This window comes from Acipenser ruthenus, chromosome 38, assembly GCF_902713425.1.
Source record: "Acipenser ruthenus chromosome 38, fAciRut3.2 maternal haplotype, whole genome shotgun sequence".
NCBI lineage: Eukaryota > Metazoa > Chordata > Actinopteri > Acipenseriformes > Acipenseridae > Acipenser > Acipenser ruthenus.
The window spans coordinates 4,839,523-4,862,214 of NC_081226.1; the positions used below are offsets into that span (position 1 = coordinate 4,839,523).

Consider the following 22,692-nt stretch of genomic DNA (forward strand, 5'->3'; position numbering starts at 1 on the left):
TGAATTTAACAAGAAGAATACAGTAGTTAGACGTGTAATTCTAGTAGCAGGTTTCAACGTGTGTGTGTGTGTGTGTGTGTGTGTGTGTGCGTGTGTGTGCGCGTACAGCAGCCTCTCTGTGCACATTTAATGCTTTCCTCAGATATATCTGATATAAGCTTTTCAGTTTTGTTTTAAAAAATAATATTTGTTTGATTTAGCATTAAAGATTTAACAAGCTGGGGGAGTCGATTTTGATGAAGAGAATTCTTGTGAGCGGAGCGTGTGTTTAACCAGCAGCAAACACAAGTCCAAGCAAAGCAAGGCTGGCGAGCCAATGAAAACGTCCCGTCCCCCCCTGTGCCCCACCCCTCCATTAGAGGTGGCATGGAAAGGAGTGCGAGGGTATGTGGAACAGGCCGGCATTTTAGTGTCGGAATGAAAAAGCTTTTTCCGCAAATGGACAATGCTGCCCTTTCTTAGCTCTCCGTCCTGGGACAGTAGGGCTCCTTGTCTCTTTTGAACTTTTGAACACCACCCCCCCCCCACACACACACACACGTTCCTCTGTCGCCGGGCAGATTTCATGATTTATTTCCTGAGGAAGGCGTTGATTTTGGATGCCTCACTGTTCGGACACCAGTCACCAGTTTCAGTGTCATTCTCATAATGAAATCATGTGACTACACTGAGAGACCCCTTGAAGAGCAGGTTGTCCGAATGACACTATTTTCACTGTCCCCCTTTCCTCTTTATGATGTGTGCATCATCCTGATTTCTTCAGGGCAGCAGTGTGGAGTAGTGGTTAAGGCTCTGGACTCTTGACCGGAGGGTTGTGGGTTCAATCCCAGGTGGGGGACACTGCTGCTGTACCCTTGAGCAAGGTACTTTACCTAGATTGCTCCAGTAAAAACCCAGCTGTATAAATGGGTAATTGTATGTAAAAAATAATGTGTAAAAAATAATGTAATTGTATATAAAAATAATGTGATATCTTTGGATGAGGCTGTGTGGTCCAGTGGTTAAAGAAACAGACTTGTAAGCAGGAGGTCTCCGGTTCAAATCCCACCTCAGCCACTGACTCATTGTGTGACCCTGAGCAAGTCATTTAATCTCCTTGTGCTCCGTCTTTCAGGTGAGACATAGTGTGACTCTGCAGCTGATGCATAGTTCACACACCCTAGTCTCTGTAAGTTGCTTTGGATAAAGGCGACTGCTAAATAAACACATAATAATAATATTGCAGTCACTCAAAGATGTGTTTTTGATAAGCCTGTGTTGCTTTTTCAGTTCATGTAATGTTGGCAACCGAAGTGTTTTAAGATGGCCTGGCTCTGACTTCTGTACATTGGCTGGTGCTAATAAGAGGCAAGGGGATGTATTTTAAAGAAGCCGGTCAGCACTCCTTTAGAGGGGGTGCAGGGATAATGCTACTGCTGCAAATAAGAGATCAGAGAAAGGGTTCTGCAGAAGGGTGGTCAGCACTGCTTTAAAAGGGAACAGTTATAATGTTGCTACTGAAAATAAGAGGTAATGATTTTGAAGAACAGTCCTTTAAAAGAGAATTCTGTCCTGATTATAGAAGTATGTGTTTGTCCAGCTTTGTAACAGTAACTACAAAATGGAACCTGGGTTTTTAGAGATGCTGTCACATGACATACTGTAGAAAGCAGCTGTACAATCCACTTAGACCCAAGCTGGAGGAATAGTTGTGTTGTTGCTAGGCTACCTAAGTAAGACGTCTGGTCTGTGTGGCCAAAGGATAATTTCGTTTTTCAGAATTTGTATGTGATTCTGTATAAAGTGGTGATTCTGCAATGGAAGCTTTGAGTAAGAGACCCTGCCCTCAGGCTGCTTGTCTCATAAAAGTACAACATCAGATTTTCTTTCCAAATCACCACAATTTACCTTTATTACAAAACGTCAATTCTTGTTAACTTGAACCCTAACCAATGAACTGCTGTTCCCAAAAAAGCAACAAAAGTTACATGTTTGAGGTAGCTGAGCTGCTACTGTAATGAATAGGATTTTAAACTGCACTTACAATATCTTGCTAGTCTAGTCTAGTGATCTTAAACTGCCGTTACAACATAATTCTACTACAGTCTGGTCTAGTGATCTTAAACTGCAGTTACAAAGTAATTCTAGTACAGTCTGGTCTAGTGATCTTAAACTGCAGTTACAATGTAATTCTAGTACAGTCTGGTCTAGTGATCTTAAACTGCAGTTACGATGTAATTCTAGTACAGTCTGGTCTAGTGATCTTAAACTGCAGTTACAATGTAATTCTAGTACAGTCTGGTCTAGTGATCTTAAACTGCAGTTACAAAGTAATTCTAGTGCAGTCTAGTCTAGTGATCTGCAGTTACAATGTAATTCTAGTACAGTCTAGTCTAGTGATCTGCAGTTACAATGTAATTCTAGTGCAGTCTAGTCTAGTGATCTGCAGTTACAATGTAATTCTAGTACAGTCTAGTCTAGTGATCTGCAGTTACAATGTAATTCTAGTGCAGTCTAGCAGTGCTTACATTAGTTACAATAGTTTAAAGTCTCTCTTTAATTCACCACAATATGTCATCTTTGCACTTCCCCCAGGACCCATGTTTTATAAGCTGGTTGAGATGAACTCATAGAAATTGGAGGACTCTCAATTCTTTAAAGCAGGGCAATGCCTGACTAACTGCATTACATCAGGGGAAGAGGGAGAGATTGCAGCTATTTTGGAGAAAACAACAGAACTTTCTGAAAATGTAGCTCTAGAGAGATGCGAGAGAGACACAATTTAAACAGTGCGCTTGCATTTGTTTCTGTGTTGTACAATAGTGGCAATTTGAAATCGAGAGAGGAAGGGAGAGACCAGTGACCTAAGGTCATCTCCTCTCCCTCTCACCCTCTCTCACTCCCCTTCCCTCTCTCCTTCCCTCTCACCCTCTCACTCCCCTTCCCTCTCTCCTTCCCTCTCACCTTCTCTCACTCCCCTTCCCTCTCTCCTTCCCTCTCACCCTCTCTCACTCCCCTTCCCTCTCTCTTCCCTCTCACCCTCTCTCACTCCCCTTCCCTCTCTCCTTCCCTCTCACCCTCTCTCTTTCCCCTTGCTCTCTGTATCCTCTCTTTAAATTTTAATTAAAATTCAAATGGTCTTTACTTACATGGCAAGTCATACAAAAGATTGCCAAAGTTAAAGCAGCAAATGTACAGAAATATTTAACATCCCTCTCTCCCTTTCCCTCCCTTCCTCCCTTCCTCCCTCCCTCTCTCTATGAGGGGTGTGAATGTCATTCCTTCAATCAAGTGCTACCTCCTTTCTCTCTCTCTCTCTCAGTCACTCTCTCACAGACTCTCAGTGTGAACTGATAAGAGACAGATAGAGAGATAGACAGAGAGACCGAGATAGAGAGCTAACTGTCTTCACTCATCATTCACAGGTAAGGATTCTTAATTTTATACCTAAACTCCGAGCTGGGCTCAGAGCGCTCATAGAAATAGTGGATTGTTCACATTTCAATTTTCTTTAACAAAAATTATTAACAGGGAAACAAAAGAATAATTTGTATCATATTGCAGTAAAAAAAATAATGAGTAAAATAACCCAGAACCCATCAAATGACTCACTGAAGAAGGAGAGAAACACTCTTCTGTACAGTGTGTGTGATTTATTTCAGGCGTCAGTCATGCATTGGTTTCATTGCTTGATATCATTTTGCATCTCTAATAAATTCTATTATATGAGTAAATATGAACGTGGTCATTTTTGCCACTGAAAACTACAAAAGTAGAAATACTGACGCTGATGAAAGCTCTAGCTGAAACGCTTGTCTGCTTGACTCAGTTTCTTCGAGTTTCAGTCACACTGATGAAGGCACTAGCTAAAACGCTTGTCTGCTTGACTCAGTTTCTTCTAGTTTCAGTCACACTGATGAAGGCACTAGCTGAAACGCTTGTCTGCTTGACTCAGTTTCTTCTAGTTTCAGTAACACTGATGAAGGCACTAGCTGAAACGCTTGTCTGCTCATTTTTAGAAATTTTTAGATATAGTTTGTAGTTCACATTTCCCAAGTGGTAATAATATCAATGTGGATTTTAGCATGTTGCTTTGAAAATATGGAATGATTCAATACTTTTGAGCACCACCGTTAACAGCATGATTGATCTAAGCAATAGGAAAAAGCAAGAAACGAAAGAGAATAGTTTCATATTTTTGTTTTCAAATGTTGTGAAACAATATTTATTCTTAATTTTTGTCATATATATATATATATATATATATATATATATATATATATATATATATATATATATATATATATATATATATTTGTATTAGTATTATTATTATATTAGGACTCAGATAGACTGACTAGCTAGATTATTTTATTTTAGTTGATTGTTATTCATCTAGGTTGTTGTTTTGTTTATATAATAATAATAATAATAATAATAATAATAATAATAATAATAATAATAATAATAATAATAATAATGAGGTTTATACATTTTAGGGTGGCAGTATTCCAATAGATCTGTATATAATCAAAGCGATTCCTCCAGTATTGATGAACACCTATTTTTTGACAGGAGAAACACAGCTGTTAGTTTAATAAAACTAGAATTCAAGCAAGCCAGAGTAAAACTCAGCGTGTGTCTGAAGCACTGCGGCTGCCTCCAGCTGCTTGTTTCTCAGTTTTAAAAAAGGCAAGGCAAACGCTTCGGCTAGAAGCAGAGGCCAGTTCTCTTGTCTTACCCACCAGGGTGCCAGTCCATTGAGGGATTCAAACACTTCTCTGAGACCTTGTTCTTTGTTTTGTTTTGTTGTATGTTTTGCACATGCATGGTTCAAAGATGCTGCTGCTGCTGCTGCTGCTGATGATGATGATGATGATGATGATGATGATGATGATGATGATGATGATGATGATGATGATGCTGCTGCTGCTGCTGATGATGATGATGATGATGATGATGATGATGATTGTTGTTGTTGTTGTTTTATTATGGGTCCTCTTCCTCCTCCTCCTCCTCATCCTCTTTGTATTATTGCAGGTGTTTCTTGCAGTATCCTCACAGTAGTATTTTTACTGGTACAGAGGCAGTAGATTTCACAGATTCCAGTAGCTGCACAAACCAATTCTTCATTCTCTCCCTTTTCCTATTTCTCGTTCTCTAAACTGAATGACAGCAGATAGACAGCTTTCTCTTCCTTCAGCCCTGATGAAGCCCTACTGGCAGCGGCTTCTTAGCAGATTTACATCTGCTTCTATCACTCAGTATTATTATTAGTAGTAGGATTGCTGCACAGCTTCCACTTTGGAACATGTTGGTCTCAGACTTTATTATAATAATTGTGGCTAATCAAGCTGGTAATAAAAGCTGGAATGGGTGAAACAGCGACGCAACAGGAATCTTATTCTCCCCACTTTAGTGTGTGTGTTCTGTATGATTCGCTATTGCTGTTTTTGATTAGAGCATTATTTTTCAGGCTTAATAACTATTCCAGCAAAAATGACCACTAGGGGGCATGCAGCTGTAATTTCTGTCCCCTCTGATTTCCTCTTTACTAACTCACAGGAGCCACAGCTGCTAAAACCTTTAAAACATAATTCCTAAAACCACCACAAATTAAATCAGCATTGAAAAGGCCATTAGCTTAGTGACCCTGGTAAATAATGCTGAGGCAGAAGCAGCACTAGATAATTAAAGTGAACATGATATTAAACACAGGGATGGAAATAAGACTCCTATTGCATAGCAGATATACCCATCCCAGGTTTCACTGCAAGCCTGATTAGCCACAGTGCATAAATAACAAGCTCAGGTGGGTTGATTAAACTCACAGTAAAACCAGGAATGGATCGAGCTGCTATGAAATGGGAGACATATTTCCACCCCTGGAACATGGAGACAGTGCTATTTGGAGAATGTAAATGATAACAAGTAGTCACACCTCTATATTAACACACCAAAGGATTTTGATATTTTAAAATAGATTCTTAGTTTAATGTCTTTAAGTCTGTATTGAGCAGTTCAATCAGGCCAGATTTAGCTTTGAGTTCTCTCATATCAGACGGCTCTGTTTTAGTGTTATCTACACCAAATGGGAAAGAGTTGCATTTTGTTGCCTCCCAGTTTTCAGGTCTGCAGTCAGCTCAGAAGTTGACGGTTTTACGTCATGTTGGTCTCTTTACTATAGCGTGGGTTTCTTTCAAAGCCGCTCGTTTCAGACCTCTGTAATGAATGGAAGTGCACATTTCTTCATGTAGCTTAGTGATTGAAAACTTCCTTTTGATTTGAATGAAACTGCATCTGCTGCTCTGATGGACTCAAGTTACTGCCAGAAGCTGGAACAGCACAATCCTGCTGTGTGTCTGCTCTTCCAATCTGAGCTGGAGCAGCTGTGTTCTCTTTAGAATGGAGTGATGGTACAGCTTCCGTTACATCAGATACGATTCTCCAAAAACAAAAACAAACAACAGGGGGTCTAATCTGAGCACAAGCAGCATTACAACTGGTTCTGCCTTGAAAGGATCCCAAAGAAGTAAACTCTGAGAAGGGGCTGGTTCATTATCTTCACTGTGCTTTACTACACTTTGAGAAGGGGCTGGTTCATTATCTTCACTGTGCTTTAATACACTTTGAGAAGGGGCTGGTTCATTATCTTCACTGTGCTTTAATACACTTTGAGAAGGGGCTAGTTCATTATCTTCACTGTGCTTTAATACACTTTGAGAAGGGGCTGGTTCATTATCTTCTCTGTGCTTTAATACACTTTGAGAAGGGGCTGGTTCATTATCTTCACTGTGCTTTAATACACTTTGAGAAGGGGCTGGTTCATTATCTTCACTGTGCTTTAATACACTTTGAGAAGGGGCTGGTTCATTATCTTCTCTGTGCTTTAATACACTTTGAGAGGGGCTGGTTCATTATCTTCTCTGTGCTTTAATACACTTTGAGAAGGGGCTGGTTCATTATCTTCACTTTAATACACTTTGAGAAGGGGCTGGTTCATTATCTTCACTGTGCTTTAATACACTTTGAGAAGGGGCTGGTTCATTATCTTCACTGTGCTTTAATACACTTTGAGAAGGGGCTGGTTCATTATCTTCACTGTGCTTTAATACACTTTGAGAAGGGGCTGGTTCATTATCTTCACTGTGCTTTAATACACTTTGAGAAGGGGCTGGTTCATTATCTTCACTGTGGTTTAATACACTTTTGAGAAGGGGCTGGTTCATTATCTTCACTGTGCTTTAATACACTTTGAGAAGGGGCTGGTTCATTATCTTCACTGTGCTTTAATACACTTTGAGAAGGGGCTGGTTCATTATCTTCACTGTGCTTTAATACACTTTGAGAAGGGGCTGGTTCATTATCTTCACTGTGCTTTAATACACTTTGAGAAGGGGCTGGTTCATTATCTTCACTGTGCTTTAATACACTTTTGAGAAGGGGCTGGTTCATTATCTTCTCTGTGCTTTAATACACTTTGAGAAGGGGCTGGTTCATTATCTTCTCTGTGCTTTAATACACTTTGAGAAGGGGCTGGTTCATTATCTTCACTGTGCTTTAATACACTTTGAGAAGGGGCTGGTTCATTATCTTCACTGTGCTTTAATACACTTTGAGAAGGGGCTGGTTCATTATCTTCTCTGAGCTTTACTATACTGTGCTGTGCTTTTACCAGGGCATACCAAAGCAATGTTTTAGCAGGTGCTAGTAAGTTTGGAGATGTGATGTAATGAAGACCTGTCACTTTTACACCTGTTTCATTCCTTTCGTATATATGTGTACAATTCCACCAGCTACATCAGGGCTGCAAATTTGGCGCTAGCTTCTAGCACCCCCCCTACCCCCCCACCCCCCAAAAATATATAAACCCCCACTCGCTTTTCTGGCAATGGCTAAGCAGTAACGTATATGCCTTCGTTGCCAAGTTCGTTACTTAGCAACCACAGAAAATACAAATAAAAGGAAAAAGACAGAAAAAAAACAAAACGATAACAATACTTTTCCAGGCCAATACTTTTTCAGGCCTGGAAATCGTTGTTTTAAAATTCCAAGACTTTTCCATGATTTCCATGACCGTACGAACCCGACATTATTGACCGTCAGCTAAACCACCCCTTCTACAGCTAGAAGCGCCCTGCAAGTCCAGTGTGCCAAACACATTACAGAACATAAACACATAAATAACCAATCACAGAACACGCAGACTGGTAGCCACGCCCCCTGCTCACGCTGTAGTTTTGACCAAGAGAGCTGTCAGCTGTCAGTCTGGTGCGCAGCAGAACAACACAGAAGCTGTATAACCTGCTGAAAGAAACGTTATAGCAAGGCTGAGCTCTTTTTTGATTCGTTGGGGGGGGGGTCTATAGCCTACTCAGCCCTCCCCCCTCAGTGTGCATTTACTGCCTTTTACCTTGCATGCAAAAAACCCATAAAGTACATCTTACAACAATTATTACGGTGTGCTCAGCTGACTGCTGAAGAAAAAAAAAATTCTTGCCAATACATTTGTTTTCTAAACAAGGATTCACATTCTAACAGGGTGACTAAATGTGTTTAACACATGTTAATCCACCTCCTTGAGTTACCTAACTGCTTCACACATCATTTTCAAACATGAATTTTTATTCTGATGTTGTTTTTTTCATTTATTTTGTTAGAATTAAGGGCACTAGTGGTTTGATGTTCATCCCAAACCTTTATATAATTCTTGATTAAATGCTCTGTGTTTTGCTGGGGGTTGTAGACAGTTAGTTAATCTTTTGCTTTGATCCTTCTAGCTCATCAAAACCTTATTCTTTACATAGATATATGGGGAAATTAGACAATATAAATATTAAGCTTCCATCTGAAATAACACCTACACCTCGTCCCTTACAGCAAAGAACATTTGGGAAAGCATCTGAGTGGAGAGTGTTTTTACTTTGTATTCAACACCCTTGCTTTCACAGTTTCTACACAAACATTGTTTGTGTCATTGGTTCCTCCTTCTTTATGCCATTCATTTGTTATTGGCAGATAAAATGACAGACAGTACAATTGTGTCAGTAAAGCATGCTCTTAAAAAATGTGTTAAAAAATGGAAATGCTCTATGACTTAGAAAATGTGTCTTTCATATACACCTGCTTTTGCACCTGTCAGATAGTTGCAGAGCTTGGGGTCCAGCATGGTGTGTGTCTGCTTGGGGTCCAGCATGATGTGTGTCTGCTTGGGGTCCGGCATGGTGTGTGTCTGCTTGGGGTCCAGCATGGTGTGTGTCTGCTTGGGGTCCAGCGTGGTGTGTGTCTGCTTGGGGTCCAGCGTGGTGTGTGTCTGCTTGGGGTCCAGCGTGGTGTGTGTCTGCTTGGGGTCCAGCGTGGTGTGTGTCTGCTTGGGGTCCAGCGTGGTGTGTGTCTGCTTGGGGTCCAGCGTGGTGTGTGTCTGCTTGGGGTCCAGCGTGGTGTGTGTCTGCTTGGGGTCCAGCGTGGTGTGTGTCTGCTTGGGGTCCAGCATGGTGTGTGTCTGCTTGGGGTCCAGCGTGGTGTGTGTCTGCTTGGGGTCCAGCGTGGTGTGTGTCTGCTTGGGGTCCAGCATGATGTGTGTCTGCTTGGGGTCCAGCATGGTGTGTGTCTGCTTGGGGTCCAGCATGGTGTGTGTCTGCATTTCATTATGAAGGTAACAAAAGAGGACTTCTTCATTTATTTAGGATGTCCCTCATCAGATTTGCAGTGCATGTCTTATTATTAATAGTCTCCCTCAGAAAGCAGAAAAGTGTATGAGACAGCTGCTATGAGACAGCCTCTATGAGACAACCGTTATGAGACAGCAGCTACGAGACAGCCGCTAAGGGACAGCCGCTATGAGACAGCTGCTATGAGACAGCCGCTATGGGACAGCCGCTATGAGACAGTCGCTATGAGACAACCGTTATGAGACAGCCGCTATGAAACAGCAGCTATGAGACAGCCACTGCAGGCTGCAGTAATACCCTGTTGCTACCGGCTCCAGATAATCTGTCAGCTGTGATTTGCTGATTTGAGTTTTGATTGACAGCCCACCAGTACTCCCTTGCTATGGTTTCTTTTTCAAATCACAGTAGATTTGACGGCACCGCTATACTTTTTACATCTAGTCATTAAAGTGGGCTCAGAAAACAAACAAAAAAATTGACTCGGGGATGGGCTCCCCCCCCCCAAAGCCTGGGCCCTGTGCAGTTGCACCTCTTACACCCCCCCTGACGCCGACCCGGCTGCACCAGTGTACCTCACATAGCGCCAGCAACATTCAATTCTTGTGCATGTAGACATGTTTAATATATATACAGTGCCTATAGAAAGTCTACACCCCCTTTCAAAATGTTCACCTTTTGTTGCCTTATAGCCTGGAATTAAAATGCATTAAAATATTTTTGTATTCATTTATCTACACATCCTACCCCACAACTGATAGAAATTTGTACAAAATTAATTAAAAATAAAAACTGAAAAAGCCTTCAAAATCACACACCGAGTTAAGTGGTCTCCACCTGTGTTAAATTTTAGTGATTCACATGATTTCAGGATAAATTCAGCAGTTCCTTTAGGTTCCCTCTGCTGGGTAGTGCATTTCAAAGCAAAGACTCAACCATGAGCACCAGGGCACTTTCAAAATAACTCCGGGACAAAGTTGTTGAAAGACCAGGGGATGGGTATAAAAATATATCAAAGGCCTTGAATATCCCTTGGAGCACGGTTAAAATGATTATTAAGAAGTGGAAGGTGTATGGCACCACCAAGACCCTGCCTAGATCACGCTATCACTCCAAACTAGATGAACGAGCAAGAAGGAGACTGATCAGAGAGGCTACCAAGAGGTCAATGACAACTTTGCAAGAGCTACAGGCTTTTATGGCCAAGACTGGTCAAAGTGTGCATGTGACAACAATATCCCAAGCACTCCACAAATCTGGCCTGTATGGTAGGGTGGCAAGAAGGAAGCCATTACTCAAGAAAGTCCACCTTGAATCCCGTTTGAAGTATGCAAAAAAACACTCAGGAGATTCTGTAGCCATGTGGCAAAAGGTTTTGTGGTCTGACGAAACTAAAATTGAACTTTTTGGCCTAAATGCAAAGCGTTATGTTTGGCGTAAACCCAACACAGCGCATCACCCAAAGAACACCATCCCTACTGTGAAGCATGGTGGTGGCAGCATCATGTTATGGGGATGTTTCTCATCGGCAGGGACTGGGACACTTGTCAGGACAGAAGGGAAAATGAATGGAGCAAAGTACAGAGAAGTCCTTGAGGAAAACCTGCTGTCCTCTGCAAGAAAGCTGAAACTGGGACGGAAGTTCACCTTTCAGCATGACAACGACCCAAAGCACACAGCCAAATCTACACTGGAGTGGCTAAGGAACAAAAAGGTAAATGTCCTTGAGTGGCCCAGTCAAAGCCCCAACCTAAATCCAATCGAAAATTTGTGGCATGACTTGAAGATTGCTGTCCATCAACGCTCCCCAAATAACTTGACAGAGCTTGAACAGTTTTGTAAAGAAGAATGGTCAAATATTGTCAAATCTATGTGTGGTAAGTTGGTAGAGACCTATCCCAACAGACTGACAGCTGTAATTGCTGCCAAAGGTGCCTCCACCAAGTGGAGACTTATCCAATTAATAAATTTTTCAGTTTTGTATTTTTAATATATAATTATTTTCTCAATAAAAACTCTGAGGCACTGACACAACAAAATGTGAAAAAAGTTCAAGGGGGTGTAGACTTTCTATAGGCATTGTATATATATATATATATATTCTTTAGCAAGCATAGATGATGATATTTCTCTTTGGGTCTGCACTACTCACATGACCCACCCACACTCATCCACACACAGGAGAGACGGTGCGTGTTGTGTGGGAAAGTGATAGCAAACATGTCGCAGCTCACTTTTACACTTTTGTAAAAGAATGTTTTGTGTCCGCAAGCCTCTTCATTTTACCACAAAAGTTAAGCTTTGCTAGTTTATAAACACATTTTGTTGATGCTTTGGTTTAGATGCACGTCTATAATCACGGATTGATGTTAAAACCAAATCAGTTGTGCAGCTAATGTAAATCTAATCCATTAATATAATTTTTTAATATAATTTTTTAATATAATTCAGTGTAGCTGAATTCATGAGCTATTGTTTCAGTAATATGTTGAACGTTTGGGCTACCAACCTTCCAGAGAATACAATTTTATTTTGCATGGATGTAAAATCCTTGTACCCAAGTGTCCCTCGTAAAGAAACTTTAGAAGCTTGTCAAAAAGCACTAGATAATAGACTAGATAAATCAATACCTACAGCAGAGGTACTGAACATGATCAACATAGTTTTAGAAAACAGTTATTTTACATTTGTTGATAAGAATTACAAACAAAACGATGGTACCGCAATAGGATCTAAATTAGGAATGCATTTTGCCAGTACATACATGGGGAAATGGGAAGAACAATTACTTAGAAAATCAGAAAGAAAACCTTTAGAATACATTCGGTTTGTAGATGATATTTTTGGGGTTTGGACACATGGAGAAGAATCTCTTTTCCAGTTTCATAAAATGGCAAATGAAATACACAGTAATATTAAGGTGGACCTTCGATGGACAAGGAAAGAAATAGAATTTTTAGATACCATAGTAAAACTTGAAGAAGGTTCAATTGAGACTGACCTCTTCTGTAAACCTACTGACATGCACCAGTATTTACACATGTCCTCTGCACATCCGATACACACTAAAAGGGCAATCCCAAAGGGTCTAGGAATAAGAATACGAAGAATATGCTCAAAAGAAAGTGACTATGTAAAACAAAGAAATGTATTAAAAACAAATCTTAGAAAAAGAGGATACAAAGAAAGAATTATAGAGACGGAGTTAAGAAAAGTGGATAAACTAAAAAGAGATGATCTACTAGATTATAAAAATAGAGAGAAAAAGGTCAAAAGAGTCCCATTAATAATGACTTACTCTAAACTTTTGCCCAATATTTCTAAAATAGTTTGGAAACACTTGCGGATTCTACATAATTCAGAAAAATTAAAAAAAGTATTTCTTAAGGCCCCAGTTGTAGCATTCAAAAGAGAAGCTAATTTAGGTGATATTTTAGTTCACAGTAAACATAAAAGAATAATTGACAAAATAGGTTCTACTAACATATGCAATAGTAGATGTAAAGTGTGTAAACACATAGACAAACGTAAAAATATAATTAAACATAAGAACACCACATATCCACTAAAAACTAATACCTACTGTAAAAATAGCAATGTTGTTTATGGAATAGCCTGTGAAAAATGTGATGAAATCAAATATGTTGGAGAGACTGGAACTACTTTATATAAAAGAATTCAGAACCACCTTTCGTTAATTAGAAATAAAAAAATGAATGAACCAATAGTACAGCACTTCACCAGTCAGGGACATGACATAAATGATGTAAAGTTTGTAGTATTAGAACAGCTCAAATTAGACAATGCGACATATAGAAGAATAAAAGAAAGTAAATGGATAAATAGACTGAACACGATTATGCCAGCGGGACTCAACAGAAAAGAATGAACTAATTAACTTCAATAAATATATAACATTTAAATAAATAAACAAAATTCATTCAAAAGTTGTGCATGCTGATGCGCTGGGGAGGCCAAATCTAGACTGATCCTCAGAGCCAGCATTGCATGACATAATAAAAATATAAGTTGATATAAAGTAATGTTAATTAGAATTAATACCGATTCAAAGATAGAAGTAAAAATGATGTCACAATATATAGAACACCATTACATCATGTAAGAATAAATCATGAATTTGAATGTAAACAATAACAAGTAGTTGTCATGCCGTCAAAAACCTATAAATACCTCCAATGTTTGGATTCAAACACAGGCTCCCTTGAGAAAGATCTGTACAACATATCGAAACGTTGGGCAGCTGGCTCTTTGAGCTAAAATATATATATATATATATATATATATATATATATATATATATATATATATATATATATATATATATAGATAGATAGATAGATAGATAGATAGATAGATAGATAGATAGATAATGACAATTAAACTACATCTACCCGCATCTAAAATACCCTCGTTATAAGTACATTTGTTTATGAATTATTTTTCTATTATATTAATATTACAGGCTGCTATGAGTCTTGCTATGGATGAGAGAGAGATGTTACAGAATTTCCTTTTTACAAAATACATAGCAGGTAACCATGGTTACAAACGGGCATGATTAGATATAGCCATTTTTCAAAAGGATTTGCACCCCTGCACATCCACCCCTGTACTATCTTTATTTTCTTTAGTAATTGTCGTATAAACGTGCCGTTGTTTCATTGTGTCATTAGAGACGTCTGCGGATGATTGAGTGATTATCAATCAATACTGACCACACTGTACATCAAACACAAAGTGATGTTTGTTTGGGGAGAGAGAGGTGAGGCTCAGTGAAGGTCAGTCTGAACAATGAGTCAGAGACACACCGCCACAGCCAAAGCTTGGTGTGTTTTGTACTGTTCTGTAGAGTTTTGTTTATATGGAGCATGTGTTTAAATAGTTTGATTCCTTCCTGTGTTTGCTTTTGTTTGGTTAGATTGCTGAATGTTTAGTGACTTGTGCAATGCTGCTCGAACTATAATTAATAGTTTTCTGTCAACAGGGAATTTCCATTTGCTTTTAAAAGTGCCTTGTTGAAACCCCTATAATGTAATTTAGCTAGTTCAATTCTGAGTAATTATAGACCTCTTTCAACCTTCCTTTTTTTGCTAAGGCTCTTGAAAAGGTGGTATTTAAACAAATGAATTGTTCCCTCGATAGTAATACTGTTTTGGAGAAGTTTCAGTCAAGGGCTGGGACCTAATCAAAACTCTGACAACCCGCTAATCGCACTTAACAAAACTGTATTTAATAGCGTTTTCTTTTTATGACTAGAAGGAATAAGATACTTACAAAAAAAAGAAAACGCTATTAAATACACGTTTTGTTAAGTGTGATTAGCGGGTTGTTAAAGTTTTGATTTGGTCCCAGCCAAGGTTTCGTTCAAATCATAGCACAGAGACTGCTGTGGTTAGGGTTGCAAATGATCTACTTATGTGTGCAGATTCATATGCTGTGTCTATTTTAGTCCTTTTAGACCTGAGTTCTGCATGCGATGCTGTGGATCATGCAATTTTAATTGATTGTCTTAAAGAAAGGGTGGGTCTCTCTGGGACTGTTCTGAACTGGTTTAGATCATATCTGATGGACTGACGGTACTTTGTTGCTACTACAGTTTTATTTGAGTGTCTTGCTGATATTAAAAGTTGGATCTCTCAAAATGTTCTGCAATTAAACAGAAGACAGAGGTCTTATTAATAGGTTCTCAGAAACAGAGAGAGTTATCAAAAATAGATTTGGGTAACCTGACTTCAAATTTGAAATCCAAGGTGAGAAACCTGGGGGTTATATTTGATTCTGAGCTAAGCTTTGAATCTCATATTAAACAAACAGAACAGAAAATAGGAGGCACTTTTTTGCACAGAGAATTGTGAGGGTCTGGAACCAACTCCCCAGTAATGTTGTTGAAGCCGACACCCTGGGATCCTTCAAGAAGCTGCTTGATGAGATCCTGGGATCAATAAACTACTAACAACCATACGAGCCAGATGGGCCGAATGGCCTCCTCTCATTTGTAAACTTTCTTATGTTCTTAATTACTAAGGTGTATTTTTATCATCTGAGAAACATTGCTAAAATTAGCTCATTTCTTTACTTGTCTGATGGTGAGAAAGTAGTTCATGCCTTTATTTCATCTGGACTGCACTACTGCAATGCTTTGTTTTCTGGTCTTCCAAGTCACTCTCTGTCACATCTGCAGCTGAGAGGGTCCTAACTAAAACAAAGAAAAGGGCACAAATTACTGCTGTGTTGGCATCACTGCACTGGCTTCCAGTTTGTTATAGGATTGATTTTAAAATTCTATTACTAACATTTAAAGCACTTAATGGCCAGACACCAGACTATTAACTGAGATGTTATCTCTATATCAGCCTGCGCGTACAGTGAGACTGAGTCAGCTGACAGACACTTACTTTGTGTTCCGAGGGTAAAGCGTAAACAGAAAGGAGAAGCTGCTTTTTGTTGTAATGCTCCCAGACTGTGAACTCACTGCCATCCTCTGTCAGAGAAGCACCCTCAATGGCAATTTTAAAACAAGGCTTAACACTCATTTTTACAACATAGCCTTTTTAAACTAAATGTGCTTTAAACGTGTTTTGTTTCTGCTGCCTCTACTGGTTCAAATGAATGGTTTTTTTTTATCACTTTTCTACGAATTCTTAATAGTTTTTAAATTCTCTCCTTTAGTTTACATGTTTATTTTCTCTGTATTTTCTCTGTAAAGTGCTTTGAGCTGCTTTTAGCATGAAAGACGCTATATAAATATAGTTTATTATATTACTATATAATAAAGTTTATTATTATTATTATTATTATTATTAAAAGCTGCTGAATGACAGTGTTGGAGTCTGTGCCTGCATTCCTGTCGCTTGCCAAGCCTTGAGCAGGACGTTACTTTATCACAGGAGCTGTGCAGGTGTTGTGTGCTGGTCCCAGTTTAGGGAGCATACTGGTCTCAGCAGCAGATGCAGCATGCGTCATATCGCTGGCTAGTCTTAGCAGAGTCAGTGTGTTGCTGTGTGTTGTTTTGTATCCTGGACACAGAAATTACATTGTTTGGCAGAAGGCCAGCACTCAGTCAAACCAAGGAACATTTTTGTAATGTTTTTTCTTTTTTTTTTTTTTCTTTGTTTGTTTTCCAACTCAAACAATAGCAGAGTCTGTCACTATTTGGCAAATCAATTCATTAATGAAGTATCAGCCTGGCAATAATCAACCATAAGCAATGCATTGAGGACTGCAGTATTGTAAAAGTAAACAGAATGACTTCACAAAATACAACTGAGTACATATATGTGCATGTGACAGTGTGGCAGGGTGCGAGCACGGGGGTGTGTGGGGGGGGGGGGGATATTGGGTGGCAGGGAGGGAGTTAAAATCCTCCCTGCAAAAACACATGGGAATGTGGCTGGAGGGGGAATTGAATAAGTGATTACATGATTAATTAAGGCTCCAGCCACAAGTGTATAAATAGGGTGATCACGGGTGTTCGTATAGTAAGGATAGGGTTGATGTTGGTGTTAAAGGTGGAGGTTCTGTGTTCTGGGTTCTGTGTTCTGTGTTCTGTGTTCTGTGTTCTGCGTTCTGTTTTCTGTGTTCTGCGTTCTGTGTTCCGTGCTGTGCTCTGCTGTATTTATGTCCGTGTCCGTGTTTGTTTACATCTCAATAAGTGTTTTTGTAGCCCTTTAGTTTTGGCTCTTGTGCTGTTTATTTTGTTCGTGTGTTTTATTCTGTCTAATGTTTAGTGTTTTGTTTATTCATTGTATTTATAATTAGACATGGACCTTCTGTGTCTGAGTCTCCCTTCCTGGTCTAAACACCACTGCCATTGACACTGTCATTAGATATACTGTCTGCTTGAGTTTCTTCAAGTTTCAATAACACTGATGAAGGCACTAGCCGAAGCGCTTGTGATCTGGCTCCCTTGTGCCAGAGTTGAAGGAGTGATCGACAGAGTAGATCGGGTCACAAACAGGGCAGGTACAGAAGCAACAGTGATTGTCCATGTAAGGACAAATAACATGGATGAGAGGAGGTCAGAGGTACCGAGAGAGAGGTTCACCGAACTCACTGTCAGAGGTACCGAGAGAGAGGTTCACCGAACTCACTGTCAGAGGTACCGAGAGAGAGGTTCACCGAACTCACTGCCAGAGGTACCGAGAGAGAGGTTCACCGAACTCACTGCCAGAGGTACCGAGAGAGAGGTTCACCGAACTCACTGCCAGAGGTACCGAGAGAGAGGTTCACCGAACTCACTGTCAGAGGTACCGAGAGAGAGGTTCACCGAACTCACTGCCAGAGGTACCGAGAGAGAGGTTCACCGAACTCACTGTCAGAGGTACCGAGAGAGAGGTTCACCGAACTCACTGCCAGAGGTACCGAGAGAGAGGTTCACCGAACTCACTGCCAGAGGTACCGAGAGAGAGGTTCACCGAACTCACTGCCAGAGGTACCGAGAGAGAGGTTCACCGAACTCACTGCCAGAGGTACCGAGAGAGAGGTTCACCGAACTCACTGCCAGAGGTACCGAGAGAGAGGTTCACCGAACTCACTGCCAGAGGTACCGAGAGAGAGGTTCACCGAACTCACTGCCAGAGGTACCGAGAGAGAGGTTCACCGAACTCACTGCCAGAGGTACCGAGAGAGAGGTTCACCGAACTCACTGCCAGAGGTACCGAGAGAGAGGTTCACCGAACTCACTGCCAGAGGTACCGAGAGAGAGGTTCACCGAACTCACTGCCAGAGGTACCGAGAGAGAGGTTCACCGAACTCACTGCCAGAGGTACCGAGAGAGAGGTTCACCGAACTCACTGCCAGAGGTACCGAGAGAGAGGTTCACCGAACTCACTGCCAGAGGTACCGAGAGAGAGGTTCACCGAACTCACTGCCAGAGGTACCGAGAGAGAGGTTCACCGAACTCACTGCCAGAGGTACCGAGAGAGAGGTTCACCGAACTCACTGCCAGAGGTACCGAGAGAGAGGTTCACCGAACTCACTGCCAGAGGTACCGAGAGAGAGGTTCACCGAACTCACTGCCAGAGGTACCGAGAGAGAGGTTCACCGAACTCACTGCCAGAGGTACCGAGAGAGAGGTTCACCGAACTCACTGCCAGAGGTACCGAGAGAGAGGTTCACCGAACTCACTGCCAGAGGTACCGAGAGAGAGGTTCACCGAACTCACTGCCAGAGGTACCGAGAGAGAGGTTCACCGAACTCACTGCCAGAGGTACTGAGAGAGAGGTTCACCGAACTCACTGTCAGAGGTACTGAGAGAGAGGTTCACCGAACTCACTGCCAGAGGTACTGAGAGAGAGGTTCACCGAACTCACTGCCAGAGGTACTGAGAGAGAGGTTCACCGAACTCACTGCCAGAGGTACTGAGAGAGAGGTTCACCGAACTCACTGCCAGAGGTACTGAGAGAGAGGTTCACCGAACTCACTGCCAGGCTTACAGAGAAAAGGAGTCAAGTGATTTTCTCCAGGGTATTTCCAGTTCTGAGAGCAGGGAAGGAGAGGCTTAGCAGAATAATTGGTTTAAATGTATGGTTAGAGAATAAATGCAGAAAGGAGGGTTTTGGGTTTGTGGATAACTGGAGCACCTTTTGGGGAAAAAGCGAGATGACTTACACCTTAATGATAGGGGAGCAGCTATTCTGGCATGGAACACAGAAAGAACCCTTAGGAAGACCAGAAAGGATTTAAACTAGGCAGGGGGGTGGGAACCAAAATCAGGTTGTAGTTAGAGCTAATGGTGCAAGTCACATAGACTGAAAAATGAAATGCCTGTGTCTCAATGCAGAAGCATCAGACATAAATGTCACGTCAACTGAAAAGCATTCTTCTGGAATCACAGAAACCTGAAGGTGGAGGAGAATTCCACAGGCAGGGCGTAACGAGGAGAATTCCACAGGCAGGGTGTAACGAGGAGAATTCCACAGGCAGGGCGTGACGAGGAGAATTCCACAGGCAGGGCGTAACGAGGAGAATTCCACAGGCAGGGTGTAACGAGGAGAATTCCACAGGCAGGGCGTGACGAGGAGAATTCCACAGGCAGGGCGTAACGAGGAGAATTCCACAGGCAGGGTGTAACGAGGAGAATTCCACAGGCAGGGTGTAACGAGGAGAATTCCACAGGCAGGGTGTGACGAGGAGAATTCCACAGGCAGGGTGTAACGAGGAGAATTCCACAGGCAGGGTGTGACGAGGAGAATTCCACAGGCAGGGCGTAACGAGGAGAATTCCACAGGCAGGGTGTGACGAGGAGAATTCCACAGGCAGGGTGTATTATTAGTATAAAATGAACGGGATGGGGTGCAATGGTTTTTTTTTATTTTAATGATTTTAATTTAATAGGTTTTTAACGCTAAGTTTATAAAAAACAACTCTGAAGTTGACACCTCTATGAAAAGTCCAGCTCACTTGAAGCTGCAGCTAATTTATGCGTGATGTCACACCAGGACAAGCTCGCCATCCCGCCTGCTGCTTTCCTGCATTGCCACTCACCAAGACACAAGGCACCCAGGGGAGAGGTGCCATGGTAGATAGGTGTGTAATATATGGCTGCTCCAACACAGCAGGGCCAATGGTATCTCTTCACAAGTTTCCTAAAGAGCTGGCATGATGCCGGCAATGGGTGAAGTTCTTGAGGAGGACCAGAGATTGGGATGCTAAGCCCAACAGCAGCTGCATCTGCAGCACCCACCCAAGACAGCTTTATTAATGTAATGATGTTCAAGATGGGTGCTGTTAAAAAATGTAATTAAATAAGGATGCAGAACCATCCATTTATCCAGATGCTACCTGCAGGACAGCAGCATCTTCTTCTAGTAAAAAAAGGAATAAATCACCAGGACTCAAGCAGCTGCCAGGAAAAGAGAGGTGCAGAGGGTAAGGACATGATCCTATCATTTCATTACCTCTTAGTGTGATGAAAATATGTATGAAAATAAGTGACACGATTATATAGCCAACAACCTCCCATGTACATTATTAATAAATAATGTGATAAAATGATCACGTTATGTCACGTTCTCATATGCGTTCCTGTGAAGTCTCTCGATTTCGTCGGGACACTCCTGCGTAAGATCTTCTGCCTCCGGATTATTTAGATCGCCCATCTTAACATAAACTTCAACTTTATTTATTTATTTATTATTATTTTCCCCTCCCGACCTGTGAAAATGTCTTTAGGCTACTTTATGATGTTGATGTAGGCTGTATCAGATTATACTAGGCTACAAGTTAAGAATAAAGTATTATTTACTGTAAATGTAAGAATTATTATATTGATTTGTTCAGAGCAAGTCGTGCAGTAAGTCTGAAAAAGGAGACCTCTGGTTCTCGTGTTTTCATAAGTTGACAGATATTACTGTACATGTTTTGCATGTTAAATTAATCTGTTGCCATGGAGATCCGACACACTCTGTGTCTATTGCTCGGCTTTTAAAAACCCTACAGTGAGAGACTGGCTATTTTGTACGGAGTTTCTGAGCTGGGAGAATGCACCTTTTTTGTTCTTTGTGTCTCGAAACAAAGACGGTAGAGTCTGTATTCGTTTTTGTTTATTTGTTTATGTTTAAAGGGTGTCAGCCGACCAAGTGACTAAGAACCTTTGCAGCAAAGCATAGCCTCCATAGACAGTGAAGGTTATCGGGCGGTGTGTGTGTGTGACGCTGTGTAATTGACTGCACTATTATGTAAAGTCTGGTGTTACCTCAAGTAAATCCCATCACTATTGAACATCTGATTATAAAAAATGTAACAATATCTAAAACTTTCATAATACTTCAGGGTCTGTGCCTTGTTTTTACTGTGAACCTGAACACTAAACGCTCAATTTTTTTTGCAATCTGCCTCCTTGTTGTTGTGTATACTTCCTATCAGTCCCTGATGTCCTGCCCAGTTAAATACCTGTGCGGGAGATAATTAAGGTCCCTCACCTTATTGAGGGTGGCGTAGTCGAAACATACAATTGATCATTTAACCTCTTGTTTGATTAATATCTAAATTCCACTAACGCGCTACAGCAGGGATGCATAGATGCAACAATCAAGCGATATTCTTCAAAATAAATTCGCCATCTGAATAAGGATGCTTGGCACAAGCTTTTCACTAAAAGCATGCGTGAAAATACCGCCAAGAAACAAATTCAAATTAAAAAACCTGAAACTCTAACACCTGTCATGTGCTACTCATCAAGACTACAACAAACTACAGAAGAGAGAGAAGCAAGTGAAAATGTAAACAAGCTTTTCTTTACAACAGTGAATGTCCTGGTGTGATGTCACGCACACGCGCTCTTCCGGGTAGAGGTCTCAAAGGGTTTTGAAAACGGTCTAACCACGTTTTTTTCCACTTTATAAGTAACAAATCTAAATGCAACTTTCAGGACATGTATAGAAAGTTTAGCTGCACTCAGCAATGACTTTTTTTATGTCATTGCACCCCACCCTTAAATGAAAATAATAAAATAAAACGTTGAGGAGATGACAGCACATAAGTATCCTTTTGTACTGAACTGAGATCATTAAAAGTATCTCACCAATATGGAGAGGCAAGTACAAAGCAAATAGAATGTTAGGCTATATTACAAAAATCATGGAATACAAGTCTAGAGAGGCATGTGAGATTGTACAATGCCCTAGTTAGACCCCAGCTAGGATACTGTGTGCAGTTTTGTTCACCTCACTGCAAAAAATACATCATTGCACTGGAGAAGATACAGAGAAGGGCAACCAGGCTGATCCCAGGACTGAATGACATGAGCTAGGAGGACAGGTTCAAAGAATTACATCTCTTCAGCCTAAAAAAAGAAGGGAAAGAGGGGACTTGATTGAAGTCACTAAAATCATAAGTGGTCTCGATAAAATTAACTCAAGACACTACTTCAAGTTTAGCACAGAGAGAAGAACAAGAGGGCACAAGTGGAAGCTGAGAAAGTAAGTTTAGAACAGAAGGTAGGAAGCACTTTTTTACACAGAGATTTAGAAATGCATGGAATAGCCTGCCAGGTGAAGTAGCAGGATCTGAAACCCTGGGAACA

General features: G+C 40.9%; 1 protein-coding gene across 4 annotated transcripts in view; it reads left to right on the forward strand.

Annotated features, from left to right (window-relative positions):
* Positions 1-3,312: 3,312 nt before the first annotated feature.
* LOC117434005 (tenascin) overlaps positions 3,313-22,692 on the forward strand; it is a 70,514-nt gene continuing 51,134 nt past the window's right edge. For all 4 annotated transcript variants that reach the window (XM_059009132.1, XM_059009133.1, XM_059009134.1 and 1 more), the window contains exon 1: positions 3,313-3,404. The gene's annotated coding sequence lies outside the window, so the exon portion shown is untranslated. The remainder of the gene's footprint in view (positions 3,405-22,692) is intronic.